This window comes from Delphinus delphis, chromosome 20 (assembly GCF_949987515.2).
Source record: "Delphinus delphis chromosome 20, mDelDel1.2, whole genome shotgun sequence".
NCBI lineage: Eukaryota > Metazoa > Chordata > Mammalia > Artiodactyla > Delphinidae > Delphinus > Delphinus delphis.
The window spans coordinates 1,732,762-1,756,253 of record NC_082702.1 but is presented as its reverse complement, the minus strand read 5'-3'; the positions used below and the strand labels follow the sequence as shown (position 1 = coordinate 1,756,253).

At 44.0% G+C, this 23,492-nt stretch overlaps 2 long non-coding RNA genes across 11 annotated transcripts in view; one reads left to right on the top strand and one right to left on the bottom strand.

Moving 5' to 3' along the window:
• The window catches only part of LOC132416319 (uncharacterized), a 29,931-nt gene extending 7,631 nt beyond the window's left edge, over positions 1-22,300 (top strand). For 6 of the 9 annotated variants that reach the window (XR_009517559.1, XR_009517556.1, XR_009517561.1 and 3 more), the window contains 5 exons: positions 4,918-4,993; positions 5,371-5,506; positions 9,755-9,861; positions 11,403-11,705; positions 21,295-22,300. This is a non-coding gene — a long non-coding RNA (uncharacterized lncRNA). Of the gene's footprint in view, positions 1-4,917; positions 4,994-5,370; positions 5,507-9,754; positions 9,862-11,402; positions 11,706-12,099; positions 12,466-15,068; positions 15,189-21,294 lie in introns of those variants that run through there. The other 3 variants (XR_009517557.1, XR_009517560.1, XR_009517558.1) reach the window with 3 other exon arrangements.
• On the bottom strand, positions 1,907-23,492 carry LOC132416318 (uncharacterized). 2 transcript variants are annotated; one of them, XR_009517552.1, is made up of 4 exons: positions 22,724-23,492; positions 13,362-13,488; positions 12,476-12,611; positions 1,907-5,176 (listed from the first exon to the last, which is right to left on the bottom strand). It is a non-coding gene; the product is annotated as an uncharacterized lncRNA (long non-coding RNA). The 2 variants fall into 2 exon arrangements; XR_009517551.1 differs by lacking the exon at positions 1,907-5,176 and adding an exon at positions 9,846-10,042 and having other exon boundaries at positions 22,724-23,490.

Below are 23,492 nucleotides of genomic sequence, written 5' to 3'. Positions count from 1 at the left end.
GAGAAAGAACTTATGAAGGAAGCAAATGGGGAAAGGACTTCAGCCGGAAGTCTGCTCTGATTGGCACTGTGAAGTACATATTATGTACTTTTGGGTTTTTTTTTTCCTTCTTATTGTGTTAAAATACACACACATAAAACTTGCCATCTTTTAAGTATTTTAGTGTGCCGTTCAATACCGTGAGGTACATTCACACTGTTGTGCAACCTAATCTCCAGAGCTCCTCTTGTTTTGCAAAAATGAAACCCTGTACTCATTAAATAACAACTCGTACTCCTCTCCTTCTCCAGCCCCTGGAAACCACTATTCTCTGTCTTCTTGAATTTGAGTGCCCCAGCTGCCTCATGTAAGAAGAATCATACAGTTTTTGTAGTTTTGTGAGGACTTCATTTACCAGAATCTCACATTTCACGTATCACGTGTTCTGTTTCAGAAGTCCTTTCCTTTTTAAGCCTGAGTTATACTCCATTGTATGCATATACACATCTTTATCCATTCATCTGGTGATGAAGACTTCCCTTGTTTCCATATTTTAGCTGTTGTAAAGAGTGCAGCTGTGAGAACGACTGCACAAATATCTCCTTGAGATCCTGTTTTCAGTTATTTTCAGTGTATAGCCAGAAGTGGAATTCCTGGATCATATGGTCAATTGTTTTTTTAAATTTATTTTTGGCTGCATTGGGTCTTCATTGCTGCACACGGCCTTTCCGTAGTTGTGGAGTGTGGGCTTCTCATTGCAGTGGCTTCTCGTTGTGGAGCACCAGCTCTAGGCACGTGGGCTTCAGTAGTTGTGGCTCGCAGGCTCAGTAGTTGTGGCACACGGGCTTAGTTGCTCCGTGGCATGTGGGATCTTCCCAGACCAGGGCTCGAACTCATGTCCCCTGCATTGGCAGGCAGATTCTTAACCACTGCACCACCAGGGAAGTCCCCAATCTATTTTTAACATTTTGAACTCTTTCCTTTATTGGCTATACCATTTTATGCTCCCATCAAACGTCCACAGAGTTCCAGTATCTCCACATCCTCATTGACATAATTCTATTTTCCGTTTCATGTTTAATAGTAGCTATCCTAATGGATGTGAGGTAATATCTCACTGTAGTTTTGTTTATTTTATTTTATATATATATTTTTTATGGCTGTGTCGGGTCTTAGTTGCAGCATGTGGGCTCTTTGTTGTGGCACACGGGCTTCTCTAGTGTGGCATGCAGATTTTCTCTTGTTGTGGCACGTGGGCTTCTCTCTAGGTGTGGTGTGCAGGTTTTCTGTTCTTCGTTGTGGCGCGTGGGCTCCAGAGCATATGGGCTGTATAGTTGTGGCATGCAGGCTCCAGAGCGTGTGGGCTCTGTAGTTTGCAGCATGCGGGCTCTCTAGTTGAGGAGCGCGAGCTCAGTAGTTGTGATGCGTGGGCTTAGTTGCCCTGTGGCATTTGGGATCTTAGTTCCCCAACTAGGGATCGAACCCACATCCCCTGCATTGCAAGGTGGATTCTTTACCACTGGACCACCAGGGAAGTTCCCTTACTGTAGTTTTGTTTAGCATTTCCCTAATGATTAATGATCATGTCTTCTTGGCCATTTGTGTATATTCTTTGTAAAAATCTCTATGTCTACCCCTTTAAAATTTTTCTTATTGGTGAGTTTTAGCAGTTCTTTATATAATCTGGATACTGACCACTTATCAAATATATGATTTGCAAATGCTTTTCTTCCATTCAGTAGCTTGCCATTTCACTCTGTTGATTGTGTCCTTTGCACAGAAGTTTGTACCCTTATTTTTGCTTTTGTTTCCTATGCTTTTCATGTCAATGCCAAGAAGTTATAAATCCAATGTCATGAAGCTTTTCCCCTATGTCTTCATCTAAGAGTTTTTGAGCTTACATCGTACTGTCAGGTCTTTGTTTATTTTGAGTTCATTTTTGGGTGTGGTGTAAGGTAAGGGTCCAACTTCATTCATTTGAATGCAGATATCCACTGTAATTTGTTGGAGAGACTGTCCTCCTCCCATTGAATTGCGTTGGCACTCTTGTTGATTATTTGATCAAATATACTAGCTTCCAGTTCGGGGCACTCTGTTCTGTTTCATTGGCCTAAAGTTTTGTGTTTATGGCAGTACCAGTGTTTTGTTTTTGCTTTTTAAAAATTTTTATTACAATGTAGTTAATTTACAATGTTGTGTTAGTTTCAGGTGTACAGCAAAGTGAATCAGTTATTTGTATACATATATCCACTCTTTTTTAGATTCTTTCCCCATATAGACAATTACAGAGTTTTGAGTAGAGTTCCCTGTGTTAGACAGTAGCTCCTTATTAGTTATATTTCAGTTTTGAGTCCCTGGCTTGATGTTAGTCATTTCCTCTTTTAGAGCAGCAGCTGATTAAGACCACAACCAATCACTGTCTATATCAGGCACTCACACTCTGGACACCATCCCTTATGTCCCAGGGCCAGGAAACCAGGCAACTGGAGACAGCCTGTATGCCCCTGACCCCATGAAATTATTCCAGCTAGGTCATCCATGGGGAGCCTGGAAAACCTAGGTAGCCCCTGACCACCTGCTATGTATAGGGTGCTCCCTACAGCCCCAGGTTACTTACTGTGTCCCTGTACAGCCTGTTGTGTGCCCTGCCTGATGCCCTTGTTTCATCCTAAGCCCTAGGTAACAGAATTCTTCTTTTTATCTACCCAAGTGTCATCAAGAACTTTTAAATCTTACAAAACAACTACAAACCCAGAAGAGTGTTAGGAATGCAGTGAATGTTGAAAGTTATTCAGCTATTAGCCTAAACTCAAACAGCACTGGTAAATTTAAATCGGAGAAACATCTTCGGAGTGCAGGCAACATGCTGTTTCCTTGTTCTACGTAATTACAGAGCGACATTTGGAGATTAGTCTTTGTGAAAGAGAACTCAGCCATAAATTGAACTTCATGCCTCCAGACATCCCAGGAAGATTCTCTTAAGTACCAAGTATATTGGAAGCTTTCATGATAACACCTTGCACTTCCGGACCTGCCTGGAGTCCTTGCCAGAAATAAGTTGTTATCAGTATCTGTTACGTTAGCCTTCCCTCCTCTGCCACACGGCAGGGTGCCGCACTGTGTATGAATCATCCTTACAGTGCTTGGGAGGCAGGAAGCTACACTTTCTTCCTTCATCTGGAGGACTCACCCATCTCTTGACTTTTGGGGTATCTCATTCACTTCCCACTGATTGTTTTGGGTGGGATATTACCCAGTTCTGGAAAAGAGGACTCCAGCTGGCTTCTGCAGGCAGCTTGTGGAGATTGCCCTTCTTCGTGAGTATATTTGATTGACTTGTAATGGTTGGGTTGATTTTTCCACCCTCAGAGTCACCCGACCCAGGACTATCAGCAGAGCTTAGAAGGGTTTGAATTCCGCTCTATCCCCAGAATCAAAGCTCTCAGACACCAGGGAACACTACCCTGCTCACCTGTCCCATGACTCCAAGATTCAACCCTTCTCTCACTCATGAACTCAGGATACATTTCTGCCATAGCAGTAGAATTGTTTCACTGCATGCACCTGCTTTCACATATGTGTACCATACTTAATGACGAGCTCCTTCCCTGCTCAAGGGCAGGACCAATATCTCTATCATCCATATCATCCCACTACTCAGAACACAGTGCTTGGTGGGTGGAGCAGCAAGGCCACAGCCAAACCCTCTGAGTGACCACAGATATGAAGACAAGGCAGAGAAAACTGGATGGTGAGAGAATGAACCCTAGTGGGTCCTTCACCCACTGGGATGCATCTCACGTGTCTTGCAGTTTGGGGCCCAGGTCCCTTTATGGGCCACCTTGTCCCAAGGAGCTCCCAGTTATGGAAAGAATAACCCTCTGCTTTGAACCAAGAATTGTTTCCTGAGAGTGGATTCTCTGACTCTCATGGATCCCAAGGCTCAGATTCATGTACAGCTACAGCTACAACCCAGACAATTATCTTGAGAGGAGATATAAGAGGGTAGTGTCTTCAAAACGCAACTTACTTTCCTACAGAATACAGGAACCACACAAGCTATTCTCAAAACATTATAAATTTAGTGGAAAAAATGATGTTTTTTCTCACTGAGAGCCGTGTGTGCAGTAACAATATTGGATAAAACACAACATAAAGGGTTCGTGTCCACCTTGGCAACACAAAAGTATGTATTTGATTATATAAAAGGCTCCAAGGAGGGCTCAACTGGACAGTACATTTTTTTAAACCAAAGGTCATATTGATTATTTCATGCAGCTTTGAAATTAGCCCCAAAGACAGTCCCAAGGGAGGAATTTCAACACAACCTGACTGATAAGAGCATCCTGAGAATAAGACCACAGTAGTAACTGTGAAACCCATACGTGGCTACCTGTATGCATCCTGGTTTTCCTGTTAAAGTTCCAGTCACTTTACAATGTTTCACAGAAACTTTTCTTCCCCTGCAAAAAGCGCTATTTTTTCCATTTGGCCCAAGGCTTGGAGAGGGCTCCAGGGTGGTTAACAAGCTGCCCAGTGGCTGCAGAGACAGGCTTCAGGGAGAAGCCCTGACCCCAGAGGGGCTCCTCACAGGCCGCTGGGCTCCAGGGGCTCCTAGTGGTGCTTGAGGCTGAGCCTTTGGAAGAGACATTCGCCCAGCCCAGCCTGGGGGCCAAGCAGCCTGCGGAGGTTGGTCAGGTGGTCGCCAATCTTCTTGATGAATTTCACCTGCTCATCCAGGAAGTGGCTCCAGGAAGTCCAGAGGTGGAGTCTGCGCGGGCAGAGCCCAGGACCTGCGGACCCACAGGGCCTGGCGCAGGTTCTTCTCCGTCAGCGGGCGGCTTCCACGGCGTCCTGGGCTTTACCCACGCTCCTGGGACGGCTTCGGCACGTCCTGTAAGAGGGCGCGGCCACAGGCGCTGCTTTTGCCTTTTCCAGGGAGCTCGGGCCCTCCGGCTTCTCCTCGGCCAGTTCGCGAAACGATGTCTCACGCCCTCGAGAAGCGCAGAGACAGGTAGGTATGGGAGAGAGGCAGATGCACGTTATCAGGCGGGTGACTGCGGCCTCCACCTGGCGGAGTAATTGTGACGAATCTGGGAGCTCATGCTTGGTCGGCAACAAGGAGCTAAGCTCAGAAAGTGGTGTTGGCTGGTCCCGGAGGGCGAGGAGAGCTGAGTGGGTGGTTCCAAGGTTGTGACTGGAAAAAAAGTTGGAGAGTGGTCAGAGTCAGGAGGAAGGGGCGCCCCTGGGTTTGTTCAGTCCAAATACTGTTGAAATGAGAGATCTGCCGGACGGCCAAGAAACTTTTATAAAATTAAGCAATGAGCTTTCTTTTCCATGTTTGTTTCTCTGAATTTAACTTAGCTATGTGTTTTATTGTCTTTGTTGTAGTTGCAGTTCAGCACATAGAAAATTAGAAACGCCCGTCTACTCAGGAGTAAAGACTTCAAGAAACACCAGGAAGAGGAAAGACTTAGGACTCACCTGGGATGACAACACAGCTACATGATCATCCTCACCCCTCTGGGTAAAATACAAACTTCCCAAACAATGGCTAACAATCCAGGGAAATAATTCCTCCCTTTGCCAAACCATCCTTGATCCGCTGTCCCTGAAACTTCCTCAACGCATACTGACCCTCCAGTAGAGACCATAACCTCCCCCAACTCTGTCCCCTTCAGACTGTGATTCCTGGGCCTTGTTAGCAGGCATTTCGGATATAGTTTTCTGCTACCAGGGCTTGGGCTGATTTGCTTCCATCACGTGACCTTTAGTGTTTACATTCGGTCTTCAAACGTGTGAGACTGCAGGTTGTGGCAAGATGAGCACCCGGCTCCTGTTCTGGCTGCCATCAGCACATCATCAAACTTACAGGGATGGTGCTAGGATGGGGAAGAGCAGGGGTTATCTCCCAGCCAGGTTGAAACCACCTGTCACACTCGGTCCACGTGCATGATTGTGTGATCCTGTGTGTATATCCACACACTAGGCTTTTGGGCCTCCCTATCCCATGCTTGTCTCACAAATCTCCCTGGAGCATTTGTGCATTTGTGTCCTCATACCTGGTGTGGTAGTTCAGCACCTCTCTCTATTCCCACAAGCCTCTAATATGTGCCACATACACTGGTTGTGTGTCTCATGACTATCACATGTCTTTTCTGTTGTGGACGTGGTGTAATGCATGTGTGTGCATAGGCTTGTTGAGGGGTGTCAGCATGCAGACCTCATCACAGTGTCCCCAAGATGCCTGTGCACGGGCCTCCAAGTTGTGCTGAGGTGTATCATTATTGTTACCGGACTCAGTGGGTCCTTCCCTTGGGGTGCATAGCCAGTGAACACACCAAGTACTTTCAGTTAAAGCAGAAGCATTTATTACTTGTGACAAGTAAGGAGACAGGGAGATAGCTCTCAAAGCACTGGACTGAAGTATTAAGCCTGGGGGGCAGGCATATTCAAGAAAGGACCGGCTTGGAAAATGTTACTGTAGGTTGCCAAAATCTGCAAGCAAGCAGGCACTGGGTTGTTTGCTCACAGTGTGTTATCTTGTTCACTGGGATTCACTGTAACCTTTTCGGAATGTTGGGTATTTGGAGCTTTGTGCCATGAATCTCCTCCAATCTCTTTTCTTAGAGCATTTCCGTTAGCAAACTTCTAATTCTGAATTCTTTCTCTGTCCCTTTGAGACGTACATAAAACTTTCGAAAAGCTAAATAATCCTCTTGTCAGTTTTACAACTGTGTAAAAATGTGCTCCCGGGATTTTAATTTATGGAGGTGACTGAGTGAGGACAGGACAGTGAGGACAGGACAGGCTACTGCCGTTGAAAGTTCTCCAAGGAAACGACAGGCACAGCAGGACACGTAAGACCACGTGAAGCCTGTCACATGCAGGTGTCAGGAAGCAGAGAGGAGCTGGGGCTGTGCCTTTATGACCACAGTGGCGGGAAGAACTAGGTAGTGACTTCCACTAGTGGGCAGGAAGCAAAAACACACATGCTATAGCTGGGAGTTTGTAACCCGTGGCCATGAGACCAGCTCGGAGGTGGGCCGGGACGTAACGAGGTCGGGCATCCGGGCGGCCGGCAGTGCCCCCTCGCCGGCCAACGATCCGGATCCGTCCCGCTAATGTTCTCGCCGGTTGTCGGGCGCCATCTGGCGGTCACGTTTATTTTGTCCCTTCCCGTCCGGAGCTCGGACGATGTCTGCAGGGGATGGGATTCGGCCGCGATGCCCGAGGCAGAGTTCCGGGAGGTCGGCGGGGCTGGCGGGATCATTCCGGTCTTGCCGGGCGGGCGCGCTTAGTGCTCTCTCCGGAGGTTGTACCTGCAGGCTTATAGGGAAGAGGCTGGATCCCCTCCGGTTGCCGAAGGGAGCAGGAAGGGGGTCTCCCGGCTCCGGAGGTGGGAACCGGGCCGGGTGGGGAGGCCCGAGGAGGGCGTGAGCCGTTCGGCCGCGGGCTCGCGTGGCCTGGTCTGCAGAGGTTCCCCTGTGGGGTTTTCCCGGGTCCTAATTCAGAGGCCGGCCGGCCCCGCACTGCCTGCGGGCGAACCAGGTAGGGTAAGCCGGGCTGTCAGCAAGTTCTGTCATTTTCTTCACAAGGGAATTAGTGATGCAGCCCTGGTCTCCAGCTCTGAAGGGCTTCCCCTACTCGTCAAGAGGTAAAGTAAACATTTCAATCACAGCCAAGGAGTTTTTTGCGTTGAATGGGCTCTGTCTGCTTGGTGTATCATCAATGGGTGCGGTTTCTGTCTTTATAGTGTCTTTAGTGGGTTGTCTGTGATGTGCATCAGTTTAGTTTCGAGCTCATAGAAGGAAGTATGTTTTTTCTCTACTTTGTGGAAAAGGTCTTGTTTTATTATCTCCCCAACATTGGTCACCGTGTCAAACAGTATAAGATCCAATACAGGTGAAATTGAGAAACGTGGCAAATCCTAAAACAACGGCTATTGCAAGAAGGAAGAGTATTTTCTAGTATCAATTCTGTAGGCTAAAGGGGGGATTAATTACAAATGGCTAGGAGAAAACCTTTGGTTTCAGAAGTGTAACCCTGTGCCAATGTTTTTCAAACCCTGCACTTAAAATGCATTTTATTTTTAAGTTGATTATACGTAACAAAACTTTTTAAAAAGTACAATTACGTTCTGGAATGTGGAAGACCACCTTCAGGTTAAATAAATTGCTATCCACACTTCCAGAAGTTAGAGAAGCTATTATGAATTAAGGGCTAATGATCTGTTACAGTGAAAGGATACAGATGAAAAGCAGGAAAGATGGCACAATAGGATAAAGTCACAGAGGGACCACAGTGCCAGTTTCCTGTGCCCTGTCACTTAGGCCTCACAGCATCCGTGGGTGACAATATGAAGTGTACTGCTAAGGGGGGACCTCACACAAGACCTGGTATTATACAGGCTTTTTTTAGTATGTCACGCACAAGGGACACCTGTGTGGCTGAACTTACTCTCTAGCTTCTCTGAATGTCAAACAGCTACAGAGACCCTAAGGCTCCCCTACCCACTGGCATGTCAGATTATTAGTATAAATTAGCTAGCATGGCACAAGGCCCCGGGTAAACACACACTCTTATTAGTCCAAATGTTTCAAGGGCTTAGAAGTTATCTCCCAAGGGTCGGGCCACTCTGCCAAACGTTTCTTTCAAATGAATACACATTGGACAACACAGGCCTGTGGTGTAATCCTTTATACAGGTCAAGTAAAAATACTCAAAACTCGGACCCTTGTTTTAGCACATGTCGGTACTTATTATCTATGTCCTCAACCTTATTTATGGGCATCTGTATAAGGGAAATAGTAGAAAGGAGTGCTACTGCATGTGTTCCCCAGTCCACATTGGATGACCTTGAAACTGTGCCCCATAGGGGTTAACAGAAGCTGATGACAACTTCTTGAGCTAGAATTATTAAAAAAAGGGAATATCATGTCAAAACCCCTCGCTTGTAACTGCCTTAATTGGTTAAGCTCACTTGGGTAGGGTTTTTTTTCTCCTACTTGCATGTGCTCCAACTTCCTCCCTAGTTGGGCCATGTAGGTTTTCTCTTCTCTAGTTGTGGAGTAGGCTCAGTTTGTGGCATGTAAGGCTTAGTTGCCCCATAGTTCCCTGACCAGGGATTGTATCACCCCCATCCCCTATATTGGAAGGTGGATTCTTTACCACTGGACCACCAGGGAAGTCTCCCACTGTAGAAAACATCTCTGACAGGGTGGGGACACTGTAGGGAAGGGAGCCTCAGTTGTTTTTTAGGAAATTGGAGTCAGCTCTTATCCAGCTATGTGTGAAGAACAGAAGCCTGTAATGCAGATACAGCTGTACACACTGACTACTGCCTCACCTTTTCTCTGATTGCCCTTCCCCCCACCTAAGACTACCCTGCCTCTTTGTCCCCTACAGCACCTCACCTCCAGGAAGGTGGCTGTGAGACTTTTTTGTCTCCTGGCTTGTGCTGCCTTGTGAGTGAAATTCCTCTCCGGCAAGCTTTGACGTCCCACTGTTTGGCTTCTTGCACCTCTGGTTCAGTAAAATAACCTCCTGTTCAGTGTGAAACTCCCCACAGTTGGAGTATTCATACCAGGGAAATTGGCAAACACAATAATTGGGGGGGGGGGTGTTGGGTTTTTTTTTAAGTAGGTGTTTAGACTTACAGTAATGGAGACTTATGTTAATAAGGACTACATGTGGGGCACTAAACATTTATTCCATCCAGCAAAGTCACTGAGAAAAACAAGTTGCAACACATTTCTTTTTATTCTCTCCACAGTTACTAATAAAAAGACATTTTAATCAAAGAAGACAATACACCTGGCAGAGAACACAGGAATGTTCAACATCATGAATCACTAGGGAAATACATCAGACCACAGTGAGGTATGTATCCACACTTTTAAAACAGCTAATATTCAGGGGCTTCTCTAGTGATGCAATGGTTGAGAGTCTGCCGATGCGGGGACACGGGGTTCGTGCCCCGGTCCGGGAAGATCCCACATGCTGCAGAGTGGCTGGGCCCGTGAGCCATGGCAGCTGAGCCTGCACGTCCAGAGCCTGTGCTCTGCAACGGGAGAGGCCACAACAGTGAGAGGCCCGTGTACCGCAAAAAAAGTAATATTCAAAACAGTAACCATACCAACCCACTACTGGTGCGGAACACAGGGGATGGAAGGTTCCCAATGCAAAAAGGATACAACCCTATTCATTCGTTTTGAAATATGAAACCAGGGGTTTCCCTGGTCCAGGGGTATAAGACTCTGTACTTCCACTGCAGGGGCCACAGGTTCAATCCCTGGTTGGGGTAGATGCCCCATGGTGTGTGATGTGGCAAAAAAAAAAAAATTAGAATATGAAACATAAAGACCCCCAAAGATATTAAAAGTCTAGAAACATAAAGACCCCCCAAAGATATTAAAAGTCTAGAAAACACTAACTGAATGGGAAAAAAGGAAATCAATAGTAGTTGCCTGGGAGTTGTGAGGGGGTGTTCAAAGGTGGGTGTGATGGTGGATGTTTGTAATTATGACAATTATGTTTGTAATTATGACAATTATGACACTGGTTCTGGGGGTTTATATGTATCAAAATTTAATCAAGCTGCACATTTTATGAGGTATGTTCAAATTCAATACATGCCCATATACAGCTCAAATAAATTTTGGCTCCACATAAAAATCTGAATTTGGGGTGTGTGTGCCATGTGCCTTGCAGGAGCCAAGGATCCCCCTGGAATCTTACTCTGAATCTCCTTTTCAGTAGAACTCTGGCAAACCACAACCCCGTCCTTGACTCCTTGTCTCATGGGAGGGATTCTGTAGTAGTAGCGATGAAGACTGGTGAGCAATGAAAGGTTTATTTTATTTTTCGTTGTGTTGGGCCGTTGTTGCTGTGCCTGGGCTTTCTCTAGCTGTGGTGAGCAGAGGCTACTCTTTGTTGTGGTGTGGGTGATTCTCATTGCAGTGGTCTCTCTTGTTGCAGAGCACAGGCTCTGGAAGTTGTGGCACACAGGCCTAGTTGCTATGAGGCATGTGGGATCTTCCCAGGCCAGGGCTTGAACCCCTGTCCCCTGCAGCAGGTGGATTCTTAACCACCGTGCCACCAGGGGAATCCCTGAAAAGTGTTTCCACTTAAGTTATCCAAGAACTCTGCCTGGGTCCTAAAAATCACATGCCTGTACTACACGATTTCCACACTCATTCCCCATTGTTTTCACTGTGCATCAAATGGCCTTGAGATAAACTATTTGCAGATGCTGAGGGAATCCTAAAACCTTTACGTTAGTCTGACACTGACTGAGGCTCAGGAGGTTTCTGCAAAAACGTTTATGCAAAACAGCCACAGTGGTGGGAACATACATGAATGCAATTTTATATTTTATTCCTTCTTCTTTGGTAGTCTCTCCCTATAATTCCCTGTTTTAGTCCCACAGAGAGCCCTGCACTCTACCCCAGAAGGCCTTGGACAACGATGCAAAATGGGCCAGAACTGGAGTGAAAACTATTCTCTGCCATGATACTACCCCCAGTGAGGTATACTAAGTTTGGAACACCCACAAAACCTGTTCCTGTGTCCTGTCCTAGCCAGTTGATGGAAGAGAGTGACAAAACCCACGTGCTCAGGGAATCCATGCTTTTCTACAGGCGATATGAGAGCACAAAAGGCTACCTACCCTGATCACACTTAGATGACTGAGTCCCAGTATGGGGATCTGCCACTTGGAAAAGGTAAGAAACTCACAGTGACAGTAAGTCAGAAAGTAGAGCATAGCTCCTGAAAAGCTTCCTACAAACCTCGTACTCACAGGCAATCTGCACACTAGGGTTGTTCAGTTGTATGGCATTCAACTTCCGTTGATGAGTCCCTCACAAAGCCTATTCAGTATGATGTATTAACTAAGGAGACAGCTCATGTGCTACTCTCCTCATCTCATCTCAAGGCCTTTCTCCAGTATGAACTCTGGTGATAGATGAGGTTATAGACCTTTGGCTGAAAGATTTCTTACATTTGCTGCACTCATGGTCTTTTTCTGTGGCGTGACCTGTTTGGTGTTCAGTAAGCTGGGTGTTTTGGCTGAAGAATTCTCCATATTTAGTGCATGCATGTGTTTTTTTCCTCCAGTGTGACTGTCTTCTTAAGGCCTCTCTCCTGTGTGGACTCTCTCATGCTCTGCAAGCCTATACATCCAGGAGTAGGCTTTCCCACACTCATAGCACTTATAGAGACTTTTACCATTGTGAAACACTGCTGTGCAGTCAGCATCCTTTTGTGGAGTGACCTGGTGCTGGAGAAGGCTAGAGCTACCAGGGAAATCCATCCCAGCCTCCTGGCATGTGAAGGAGTTCTTGGATGCATGGACTATGTGGCTCCTCATAAATGCCTTACCCCTGTCTCTTCTAAAGAGTTTCCCTCCACTGTGCTGGTGAAATTTCACACCTGACACACACAGTTTCTGACCAGGAATTGTTCCCAGGTCTTCACCTAGAGGCAAACTTACTGTTTAAGGCCAGGCTACACATCTTCCAGGGACAGGACTTTGGATGGACAGGTCTCTGAAGTATTTATTCATGGCACTTCTACAGAAACATTCTGCTCAGAAATTATCTCCTTGTGCTCTGCTCCATGCCAACAAACTGAAAGCAGAGAAATGACACAATGTTGAGGGGAGTGCACACAAATGAGGTACACAGTCACTGGCTTTGGCACCAAAACACTGTGGGGCACAGGACATGATCCTGATATAATTTGAACCCCTGATGCCAAATCAATGGGGCCAAGCCCACTTTGAACCCCTCATGCTGGGGCTTGGAGTCATGTCCACTCTGTCATGTCCCAGGGTTCACCTCCCAGCTCCAGTTGGACAACAACATGGAACCTAGAAAATGCAAGTCCTAAGGGAAAGACAGGACAGGTGAACAGTCAGTACTAGCCCAGGAGAACAACCAATCCCCCAAAAAACCTGAGGAAAGAAAAACAGTGTCACAAAAAGAACCAGTGTCCCTGCTGGATCCCAACAATTCCTGGTACAGTCAGGGCCCAGGAAATATCAGCTGGAAGGGGGCAGAACCTAGCGCACAGAGGTGTGTGGGTCTACAGAGTCAACTTAGCAGGGAGTGGCTGAGACTGATGGAACCCACTGAACTAATTCCAAGTCTTATGACCCAGAAAAACTTCACTGAAAAAACTTCAGAGCTGCTGGTACTGGGGATACTTCTGAAAGGAGGTCGTACTCATTCAGCCTTGGCACCAACAACACAGATGAGAGGGAAGCAGTAATAGAGATGTGCCCACTGTCTAGGAGTCTGTGAAAAAACAGACTTGTCTTTGGAAAAGGGAAAGGCAGAGACCTGCCCAGGATGCTGGGATAGGTGGGAGGGCCTTACCCAATGATGCAACAAGCGCAAAGGGCTCCAGGATCACATCACGGTACAGGAAACTCTGGGCCTCATCAAGAAGCTTCCATTCCTCCTGGGAAAAGTACCCAGCCACGTCCTCAAAGGTCACAGGGCCCTGTGATGATGGGACAGATTTATACATAAGCAGCCTCTCTCCCCAGGACCCCATAAGTACTTCTAAACCCAGCCCATACTCTGGGTTCACCATCCACCCCAGCTCCGTGACTTAGAGGGCAGTGGGCCAAATAACTCTTCATGCTTCCTTGATCAGTATGTACAACTCTGAGCAACAACAGGCAGGTGGACAGAGAGATACCATGTAATCTGTGAGCCTGGTATGCAGGGCCCTTTCCCTTTCCTCCAAGACAACACCCTGAGTGTACCCACTATCATGTCTCCCAGATACAAGCAAACTTAGCCCCATCCTTCTCTCTTATACTTCTAGTACTAGGGCCTGGGGCAATTACTTCACACACTTTCCTCACATGCATATTACTCACTGAACCTCCTCATACATTACATGTCTACCATCATTCTCAGAACAGAAACCTCGTGCTACCATTCTAATTCTGCCCCCCTTGCTCTCTGTCCTTATCAGTTGTTAACAGACCTACATGTCCTAGAGCACTCCCATCACAATCACATCCTCAAGCATTTGTATATACTAGCCCCATTACTAAGACAACCTTTCATGTCTCAGTCCGCTGGCTGCCAAAAATGGGAATCTGTCCGTAAAACCTAGGGTCTACAGACACCAAGTCCACGAAGACACCTGACACCAGTGCAGGGGCCATAAATGGTTCTGCTGAGCGAACCATTTAATATTTCAGGCAAAGACAAATAAGAGAAAAATAAAGCATGTAAAAGAGGGCAGAAAATGTTATAGAGTTGTGCCATAAGGTCATGTGGATACCTTGAGAAAAGGCTGTCCAGAAGTGGGACAAAAAAGTGCAAAGCCTCTCTATCAGAGTCATGTCTGGTGTGTATGAGCAGCATCCACAAGGCTAGTGTGACTGGAGCCCATTGAGCCAGAAGAATAAAGGATTGTGTTGGAGAGGAAATGGTTCTTTTCAAATTTTACTTTGGTTATATTAAAAATTATTACTTTATAAAAATCTCCACCTTACATAATCCATAGATTAAATTCTGATTTGGAATTATGCTAACATTACATAATAGGATTCAAGAATATATACTTTTTATACTTATCCACCATATTCTTTGATATATCCATTTTTCCCCCCATACCTGTTCAGAGAGACTATCTGTAATTTCCTACTAGATTTCTTCTCCAGGGGTAGAGATCATGAACCACAATTTACTGAATTCACACTGAATATGACTCTCTGGAAAAGGGGTTCTTGCCAGAATCAAAGTGCTTGGCCTCCAGCAGTTGGGGATAACTGGGCATCATTGCTGACTCTTTAAACTTAAGAGAACTGCAACAAGCTATAGGACTTGGCCTCTAGTCCATCTGCATTGTAGAAACACAGAAATACCTTATTGAGTTCTTAACATCTTGCTAGGGATTCACAAAGCATTATCACTTTTTACACTTACAATGATTCATTTTGTCACCCTTAAAACAAGTATTTTAACAAGATAGCTTAATCATTTATGATTTTCCACTAAAATAAGTATTATCCAGGAACTTCCCTGGTGGTCCAGTGATTAAAAATCTGCCTTCCAATGCAGGGGATGCAGGTTGGATCCCACATACTGTGGTGGGGCAACTGAGCCCATGTGCTTCAACGAAAGATCCTGTGTGCTGCAACTAAGACCTGACATAGCCAAAAATAAATAAAACAATACATAAGCATTATTTGAAGTGTACAGTCACATTCTACCTGAAAAAGAATTCAGAGTAATGATAGTAAAGATGATTCAAAATCTTAGAAAAAGAATGGAAACAGATGGAGAAGATACAAGAAATGTTTAAAAGAAAGATAGATTTGATGAACAATACAATAACTGAAATGAAAAATACACTGGAGGGATTCAATAGCAGGATAACTAAGGTAGAAGAACGAGTAAGTGAGCTTGGATGACAGAGTGGTGGAAATAACAACATTTAATGAACCAACATTTGCATTATAAGGGTCGAAGAAGAGAAAGGGAAAGGGACTGAGAAAATATTTGAGGAGATTACAGCCGAAAACATCCCTAACATGGGAAAGGAAACACCCGAGTCCAAGAAGTGCAGAGTCCCATACAGGATAAACCCAAGGAGAAACACACCAAAACACATATTAATCAAACTGATACAAATTAAACACAAAGGAAAAATATTAAAAGCAGCAAGGGAAAAGCAACAAATAACACACAAAGGAATGATAACCATAAGGCTATATTAGCTGATTTTTCAACAGAAACTCTGCAGGCCAAAGTGGCACAAAATATATTTAAATGGTGAAAGGGAAAAAACCTACAACCAGTAATACTCTACTCAGCAAGGCTTTCATTCAGATTAGATGGAGAAATTAAAAGCTTTACAGACAAGACAAGCAAAAGCAAAGAGAATTCAGCACCACCAGACCAACTTTGCAAAAAGTGCTAAAAGAACTTCTCTAGGCAGAAAAGAAAAGGTCACAACTAGAAACAAGAAAATCACAAAAGGGAAAGCTCATCAGTAAAGGCAAATAGACAGTAAAAGAAGGAAACCATCCACACACGAAATATGATATCAAAACAGCAACCATGAGGAGTACAAATGCAGGAAAAGGGAATTACATTGGAAATTAAGACACCAGCACCTCAAAACAATCCTGTACATACATAGACTGCTATATAAAAACCACATAGATGCAGGGGACACGGGTTCAAGTCCTGGTCGGGTAAGATCGCACATGCCATGGAGCAAGTAAGCCTGTGTGCCACAACTACCGAGTGTGCACTCTAGAGCCCCCAAGCCACAATTACTGAGCTCACGTGCCTAGAGCCAATGCTCTGCAATGAGAAGCCATGTAAATGAGAAGCCTGCACACTGCAATGAAGAGTAGCCCCCAATTGCCGCAACTAGAGAAAGCCCGCACACAGCAACAAACACCCAACTCAGCCAAAAAGAAAAAAAACATACAGGCAGACTGCAAACCAAAAAATTACAATAGGTTCCAAAAAAGAAAAAAAAAACCCCAAACACAACACTAAAGATAATCATCAAACCACAAGAGATGAAATCAAAAGGAAGGGAAGACAGAACACCAGACAAAAACAAATCCAAAGTTGGGGAACTATGATCCCTCAAGCCATGGGAAGAAGAAAAAATAAAAGAAATTGCTTATATGAAATCCAAAGAAAGCTGGAGTAGCAATACTCATATCACACAAAATAGACTTTATGGTACAAGAGACAAAGAAGTACTGCAGAATGATCAAGGGATCAATCTATAATGCAAAAAACGCTAACAGCCATAAGAAGAGAAACTGACAGCAACACAATGATGGGGGGACTTTAACACCCCACTTACACCAATGGACAGATCATCCATGGAATCAATATGGAAAAACAAGCCTTAAATGACACATTAGACAAGATGGCATTGATATTTAAACCACATTGCATCCAAAAGCAACTGAATACACATTCTTTTCAAGTATACCTAGAACATTCTCCAGGATAGAACACATCCTGGGCCACAAAGAAAACCTTGGCAAATTTACATGAAATCATATCAAGCACCTTGTCCATATGAGATTAGAAATAAATTACACAACAAACTATTAAAAAAAAAAAACCCACACATGGAGGCTGAACATGTTACTAAAAAACAATGGATCACTGAATACATGAAAGAAAATCAAAAACTACCTAGAGGGTTTCCCTGGTGGCGCAGTGGTTGAGAGTCTGCCTGCTGATGCAGGGGACACAGTTTTGTGCCCCGGCATGGGAAGATCCCACATGACGCGGAGCAGCTGGGCCTGTGAGCCATGGCCCCTGAGCCTGCGCGTCCAGAGCCTGTGCTGCGCAACGGGAGAGGCCACAACAGTGAGAGGCCTGCGTACCACAAAAAAAAAAAAAAAAAAAAACTACCTAGAGACAAAGGATGATGAAAACACACTGATCCAAAACTATGGGATGTAGCAAAAACAGTTCTAAGAGCGAAGTTTATAACAATACAATCTTTCCTCAGGAAACAAGAAAAATCTTCAATAAACAACCTAATCTTACTTACACCTAAAGCAAATAATAGCAAAGATCAATGAAACTAAAAGCTGTTTTTTTGAAAACATAAACCTTGCCAGAGTCATCAAGAACAACAGGTGAGGGCTCAAATCAATAAAAACGGACACCACAAAAATACAAATGCTCCTAAGAGACTACTGCAAGCAACTATATACAATAAAATGGACAACCTAGAAGAAATAGGCAAATTCCTAGAAAGATACAACCTACCAAGACTGAGCCAGGAAGAAAAAGAAAATATGAACAAACCACTGACCAGTACTGAAATTAAAACTGATTTAGAAAAAAACTTCCAACAAACAGAAAGGCCAGGACTAGATGGCCTCATAGAAGAACTTATCAAACATTTAAAAAGAAAACACCTATAAAAAACTGCAGAAGAGGAGACACTCCCAAGCTCATTCTTTGAGGTCATCATCACCCTGATATCAAAACCAAACATACCACCCACACACAAGAAAATTACAGGCCAATATCACTGATGAACATACATGCAAAAACTCCTCAATAAAATACTAGCAAACTGACTACAACACATTAAAAGGATCATACACCATGATCAAGTAGGATTTACCCAGGGATGCAAGGATTCTTCAATATATGCAAATCAATCAATGTATACACCGTATTAACAAATTAAAGAATAAAACCCATATGATCATCTCAATAGATGCAGAAAAAGCTTTTGACAAAATTCAAAACTCATTTATGATAAAAACTCTCCAGAAAGTTGGCATGGGGGAACCTACCTCAACATAATAAAGGCCATATACAACAAACCCACAGCTAACATCATTCTCAACGGTGAAACACTGAAAGCATTTCCTCAAAGATCAGGTACAAGGATGTCCACTCCTGCCAATAGTTTCAGAAGTTCTAGCCACAGCAATCAGAGAACAAAAAGAAAAGAAATGCAAATTGGAAGTAGTAAAACTATCACTGTTTGCAGATGACATGATACTACTCAGAGAAAATCCTCAAGATGCTATCAGAAAACTACTATGCTCATCAGTGAATTTGGTAAACCTGCAGAATACAAAATGAATGCACAAAAATCTCTTGCATTCCTATACACTAACAATGAAAGATCAGAAAGAGAAATTAAGGAAACAATCCCATTCACCACTGCAACAAAAAGAATAAACTACCTAGGAATAAACCTACCTAAGGGGCTTCCCTGGTGGCGCAGTGGTTAAGAATCCACCTGCCAATGCAGGGGATGTGGGTTCGAGCCTTCATCCGAGAAGATCCCACATGCCGCAGAACAGCTGAGCCCCCATACCATAACTACTGAAGCCTGCATGCCTAGAGCCTGTGCTCTGCAACAAGAAAGAAACGCCACTGCAACAAGAAGCCTATGCACCACAACGAGGAAGTAGCCCCTGCTCGGCACGACTAGAGAAAGCCTGCGTGGAGCAACAAAGACCTAATGCAGCCCAAGATAAATACATAAATAAATTTATTAAAATAATAATAAAAATAAACGTACCTAAGGAGGCCAAAGACCTGTACTCAGAAAACTGTAAGATGCTGATGAAAGCAATCAAACATGACATAAACAGAGAGATAGACCATGTTCTTGGATTGGAAGAATCTATATTGTGAAAATGACTATACTACCCAAAGCAGTCTACAGATTCAGTGTAGTCCCTAACAAATTACCAATGGCATTTTTCACAGAACTAGAACAAATAATTTTACCATTTGTATGGAAACAGAAAGACCTCGAATAGCCAAAGCAAGCCTGAGAAAGAAAAATGGAGCTGGAAGAATCAGGCTCCCTGACTCCAGACTATACTACAAAGTTAGAGTAACCAAAAGTTTGGCACTGGCACAAAAACAGAAATACAGATTGATGGAACAGGATAGATAGAAAGTCAAGAGATAAACCCACACACCTATGGTCACCTAATCTATGACCAAGGAGGCAAGAATGTAAAATGGAGAAAGGACAGTGTCTTCAATAAGTGGTGTTAGGAAAACTAGACAGCTACATGTAAAAGAATGAAATGAGAACACCCACTAACACCATACACAAAAATAAAGTCAAAATTGATTAAAGACCTAAGTGAAGGTCAGACACTATAAAACTCTTAGAGGAAAACATAGGCAGAACACTTTTGACATAAAGCGCAGCAAGATCTTTTTTGACCCACCTCCTAGAGTAATGAGAATAAAAACAAAAACAAATGGAACCTAATTAACCTTACAAGGTTGTGCACAGCAAAGGAAACCATAAAAAAGACGAAAAGACAACCCACAAAATGGGAGAAAATATTTGCAAACGAAGCAACTGACAAGGGATTAATTTCCCAAATAATCAAACAGTTCATGCAGATCAGTATCGAAAAAAACACAAACAATCCAATCAATAAATTGGCAGAAGACCTAAATAGACATTTCTCCAAAGACATTCAGATGGGCAAATGCACATGAAAAGATGCTCAACATCACTACTATTAGAGAAATGTAAATAAAAACTACAGTGGGAACCACCTCACACTGGTCAGAATGGCCATCATCAAAAAGTCTACAATTAATAAATGCTGGAGAGGATGTGGAAAAATGGGAACCCTCCTACACTGCTGGTGGGAATGTAAATTGGTACAGCTATGGAGAACAGTATAGAGGTTCCTTAAAAAACTAAATATAGAAGTACCATATAATCCAGCAATCCAACTCCTGTGCATATATCCATAGAAAACCACAATCTGAAAAGATACAAGCAGCACAATGTTTACTGCAGCACTATTTACAACAGCCAAGACATGGAAGCAACTTAACTGTCCACCAATGGAGGAGTGGATAAAGATGTGGTACATATACACACTGGATAAAAAAACCATAAAAAAGAACAAAATAATGCCATCGGTAGCAACATGGATGGACCTAGAGACTGTCATACTGAGTGAAGTAAGTCAAACAGAAAAAGACATGATGATATTGCTAAAAAACAAAAAATAATAGAAATAAACTTATTTACAAAGCAGAAACAGAGCCACAGGTGTAGAAACAAACTTCTTGTTACCGGGGGAAAGCGGGGAGGGGGGGATAATTTGGGAGACTGGGATTGATATATACACACTACTATATATAAAACAGATAACTAATTAGGACTTACTTTATAGCACAGGGAACTCTACTCAGTACCCTGTAATGACCTATATGGGAGAAGACTAGAAAAGAATGAATATATGTATATTTATAAGTGATTTACTTTGCTGTACACTTGAAACTAACACAACATTGTAAATCAACTATACTCCAATAAAAATTATTTAAAAAACCCCAAAACCCTCTAAGTGTGTGTACGCTGTAAAACTGAGTTTATGTAATGTATAATAAGTCTGTATCAAAATCTAACAATGGGGTAGTTGAAAAATATGTGTAATTTCATTCAAAGAACTAAGTTAAAATTAGTAAGAACAAAATTAAAAACTGGAAATGTTCATTTAAATAAATAATTTTAACATATATGCTAGATAAATGCATATGTACACAAGAACAGATGGCAGGTATGGCTATAAATACAGAAAGTAGACCAAAAAAAAAAAGAAGAAAAAAAAAACACGTAAACCAAGAAGAGCCTTCAACAGGGGAACTTATAAAGACATTTTACTCATATACTCATATCTACACAATACAGCACAAGAAAGGAAAATGAATGTGTTAGGGAACTGAAACCGCCCACCTTGGCCAGGCACAATGATAACCACTTGCCTGAATTGTCTCACAACAGGAAGTTCTGATAAAGAGGTGCTGCCTCTGAAAGCTAACTGGGAGAATTTGGGAGGATCTGAAAGGAGGAGGGAAGAGATGATATGTCCTGCCTACCTCCCAGAATCCCCCTCACGCTGGAATCCACCTTGGCTGAGAGGTGAGTGCACCACCAGGAAGGACCCTGAGTCAGAACAACTGGCCATAGACAACCCGGAAACTAACCCTATTACCATAAAAGCTGAGATTGCCAGCATCATGGCAGAGCAATTCTCCTGGGTTCCCTACTGTGTTGCTCTTCGCCTAGGCACCCCTTTCCAATAAATTCTCTTGCTTTGTCAGCATGTGTGTCTCCTTGGACAATTAATTTACGAGTGTTACACAAGTGCCCACTCTCAGACCCTGCAAGGGGTCCTCCTGAAACCATGCAACTCAGATTGGGACTTTACTTGATATCACACACCTGGTCTCAGGACTTAATGAACCTCAGGTTCTTGAAGTCTCCTCACAGAGTTCAGTGAGACAACGTGATAGGTAAGAATTGGATTTATTTAGCGAGGAACACACTCCACAGAGTGTGGGCCATCTCAGAAGGCGAGAGGCCTCAAAATATGACGTGGTTACTTTTTATGTTCTACGTAATTTCACAGGCTGAGTGGGAGGATTATTCCAACTACTTCCCGGGAAGGGGCAGGTATTTCCAGGAATTGGGCCACCACCCACTTTTTGGCCTTTTAGAGTTAGACTTAGAACTGGCAGGTCGCTGGTGGGTGTGTTATTTACATGCTCATGTATTACAATGGGAGTATAATGAGCCTCAAGATCCACTGGAAATCAAATCTTCCGCCATCTTGGACCTAATTGGTTCAAACCTGTTTGTTTTAGTCAAGTCCTATGGATATGTCATTCCTTTAAAGGCTGTGCCCTGCCCCTTCCCTCCTGTTTCACCTCTTTCTTCCACAAAGGGATAGCCATGAAAAACATGGGTAAAGTCACACCACATTGCGCAAAAGAAGAAAAACACATCATAAAACATATTACATTCATAAAAAACTTTTAAAACAAGCGAAACTAAACAAGACACGTCAAATAGTTTCCACATAGTTGGCAAAACTATCAAGAAAAGAAAGGAAATGCTTACTTCAAACAGCAGCCAATACATTAACTTGCTGGTGATGGGGATAATTGTTTGGAAAAATCCCACAGGCTGCTTCTGAGGTCCTATTTATATAGCAATTTTGGCCTGAGCGGTGATATTAATCTCAGAGCTTCTTCAACCGCACATTGAAGTCCTCTGCAATTTTTTTTTCCCAGGCAGGTCATATTTCAAACTTCGGAAAGCCAAGTTTTGGGGGTACAAATAATAACTATAGGACACTAGTAAAAGAACACAGATAAAACACTGCTGAATGAGAAGAGTTGGGGGAGGGCCCGGATGACGCAGCATTTACCTGAATCAGACACATCTGCGCCGGCGCCAGCGGAGTTTGTGGGTGAAGGTGGGGCCCGGGCACTGCGGCACCAACCGCCCGACAGAGTCAGGCCGGATAGCGCCCACGCCGAGCCTCAGACGAAGCTCAGAGAAGCGGGCACGGCGCCTTGCTGGCTCCCTGACCTCTGGCCTTCACAGCGTTGCGAAGTTCCCCGCCTGTGAACACAGCCGAGTTTACAAAATAACGACCTCAGTCGACGCCGGAAAAGCCGCCCAGACTCCGTCCTCTAGAACGGAAGTGACTCTTTCCTGAGCCTTCATTGGCCCAGGGGCGCCCACGAACTGGCGTAGTTTTTTTCCGGGTAATGCAGTTCACAGGCCTCTAGAACCTGTCAAAGGGTGGTGCTCCCCGCCTATAGGAAAAGCCCCGCCTCACTGCCCGGGCTCCTGGGAAAGAGTGTCCTGGAGGCTCTGAGGACGGGGGCGGAGTTTCACGCTTCTTAAAGGAGACGAACCCAGATTTCCATGGAATGTAGTCTTCGCTGGTCCCAGAGAGACAGCCATAATATTTCAGATGTTTCCGAAACCTACAAAACCAAACGGGCACATGATACCAGGTTGTCACTATGACACAAAGTTCATGCATCCATAGCTGGGGTCTATTAAACATTGTCTTATTGCTCTTCCAAAGGATGTAGCCTAAGGCTTTAGACCTCACTGTGTTAGGTCAGAGTCAAGAGAACATAGACTCCAGACAGGGAGCCATAGTGAACAAGACAGAGGAGGAA